This window comes from Cervus elaphus, chromosome X (genome assembly GCF_910594005.1).
Source record: "Cervus elaphus chromosome X, mCerEla1.1, whole genome shotgun sequence".
Classification (NCBI taxonomy): Eukaryota; Metazoa; Chordata; class Mammalia; order Artiodactyla; family Cervidae; genus Cervus; species Cervus elaphus.
Window position 1 is genome coordinate 160,837,966 of NC_057848.1, and position 2,991 is coordinate 160,840,956.

Sequence of the window (2,991 nt, forward strand, 5' to 3'; positions counted from 1 at the left end):
GATTTTTCCCCCTGACATACAATACTTGGTAATGATAAGGGTGTGGTGAAATCATCACTTACAAAATAGATGTTGGGAGTCCACATTTGTCATCCTTTCTGGAGGACAGATTGGAAATATACATCAAAAAGCTAAATACTCAATTCCCAAGGATGTATCCTTAGGATCTAATTGGAGTGTGAGTGCACATTTATGGGAAACAATATTCATTGTAGCACTATTTATTTTGACAAAGAATTAGAAATAAAAGAGACATAAAGACAAACTGGTTATATGAATTATGTTCATCGATATAGTGACAGCCTAGGTAGCTTTTAAAATTTTTGAAAGAATATACGATAGCATAGAAGATTTTCAATTGAACTAAGTGAAAAAAGGAAGATGCTGTAAATTATGGTAGCAATTTTGTAAACAAAAAGCAAAAACAACACCTTCCTTCCCTCACACTTATATATGTATATATGAATTATTGGAAGGAAATAGACTAATATGCAAAAATAATATGATTTTCTTTTTTATGACTTTAGTATTTTCCAATTTTTTAAACATAAAGACACATTCCTCTATAAAAAATAAATTAAAGATGGCTTCAAAAACACGCATTAGGATAAGCATGTATACCTTTTCCTTCCAATCAATACCTGCCAAAATGTATAGAGAGAACAAAATTTACATTCAAAACCTTACAAAGAAACTAGGAAAGACTCACTTTTTACCAGGTCTCTGGAAAACAATGATCAGGCACAAAAAAATTAATCAAAGTTGAGAGAGGACTTCATAGGTTATGGCAACTTTTCTGCATGGGAGACTGGTGCAGAGTTACTGGAAGTGAGAGATGAAGGTTCTGAGAACCAGAGCAGGACAGGGGTGAGGTGTGAGTGGGCTTTAGCAAGATTGACTGATGAGCATAATTTGTTTAAGCCTTTATTTGGTGTTCTGTAGTTTGTAGTTGAATCTAAACAGATACAATGATATAAACAAACAATTTTAATGTAAGTAACTGGGCTAAAAATCACAGACACAGTCACAAAACTGGGAGAATTTTCTCTCATCTCCCAGAAAATTGTTCGGAGATATTATTCTATTTTCATTTAAAATTTTAAATTTATTATATTTTAAATAGTTGAGATAGCTCCTGGAGGAGGAAATGGCAACCCACTCCAGTATTCTTGCCTGGAGAATCCCATGGACAGAGGAGCTTGGTGGGCTACAGCCCATGGGGTCACAGAGTCGGACATGACTGAGCCACTGAGCCCACGATGTGCCCAGATGCTCAAGTACTTTGTATATTTAGTGTTTCTTGAAGATGTTGTTGTTGTTGTTCAGTCGCTCAGTTGTGTCCGACTCTGCGACCCCATGGACTGCAGCCTGCCAGGTTTCCCTGTCCTTCACCAACTCCCAGAGCTTGCTCAAACTCATGTCCATTGATATCATCTAACCATCTCGTCCTCTGTTGTCCCCTTCTCCTCCTGCCTTCGATCTTTCCCAGCATCCTTGAAGATGAAGAAGGCTTAATGAGAGATAAGCAGAAATTGTTGGATCAGGTTTCCTAGAATTTAAAAAAATATTTTATTGTAGTAAGAATACAACATGAGATCTATCCTCTTAACACATATCAAGTGTACAATACGTTATCACTGACCATAGGTACAATGTTGTATCACAAATCTCTAGACTTTATTCATCTTACTTAACAAACTTTATGCCTGTTGATCAATAACTTACCATTTCTCCCTCCCTCCAACCTCCCTCCAAAGACCATTCCAGTCTTTGATTTTATGAATTTGATGATTTTAATTGTCTCAGTAATGTATGGAATCATACAGTACTTTCTGTATCTGGCTTATTTTCACTGAGCATAATGTCCTTAAGGTCTTCCATGTTGTCACATATTGCAGAATTTCCTTCTTTTTTTTAACCTGTTAAAATGAGGCACATTAAATTTTTGAAGACTTACTTGAGCAAACAAATAAAGCAGTGTCAAAAGTGACAGTGATTAGGGGCACTCCACCAGCAGGAGCTAAAGCAAAGGGTTTTACAGAGCAGATGTGGAAGTAAAGGAAGGAAATTACTGATTTAATTGGTTTGGGAAAGCCTGGTTGGCTATTTGTGATTGGTACTAAGTTTTGAGTTCTTAACCTTGAGGCATTTCTAGGAATTAACTCTGGCTTAGATTTCAGTCTGCTTATGTAGGCTGCCAAGGCATTACAGCCACCTCAATTTAATGCCTCTTTGTTTAGTTACTGTAACAAGGCTGACTATGTGCATATCACATTTTCTTTATCCAATAATCTATCGATGGGCATTTATGTTGTTTCTGCATCTTTGTTGTTCACTTGCTAAGTTGTGCCCGACTCTTTGCGACCCCATGGACTGTAGCCTGTCAGGCTCCTCTGTACATGGGGTTTCCAGGCAAGAATACTGGAGTGGGTTGCTATTTCCTCCTCTATGGGATCTTCCCAACCCAGGGATCAAACCCACATCTCCTCCATTGGCAGGTGGCTTCTTTTTTTTTTTTTGGCAGGTGGATTCTTTATCACTGAGCCACCATGGAAGCTCCTTCTATATCTTAGCTAGTATGAATAGTGCTGCAATGAACATGAGAGTGCTAAAACTTTCTTTGAGATCCTCATTTCAATTCTTTTGGATAAATACCCAGAAGTGGGATTGCTGGGTCAATTTTAATTATTGGACGAACCTCCATACTGTTTTCCATAGAGGCTCTACTGTTTTGTATTCCCACTAACAGTGTGAATGGGTTCCAGTTTCCTAGGAAAGCTTTTTTTTTTTTAAAGTGGGAATTGACTCAGGAGGCCAGTGCCCCTTTCTTGTCCTGTTTTTTCCTTCCTTCTTGACCTAATGTGTATTTCTCTTTGACTTATCAATATGGATGGTAATTCTAACTTACAATTGTTGATATTCAAATATTGAGAAAACTCTTGAATTACTAGAATGAATGAAACTGGTTAAGATGACATATTTCTATGCACA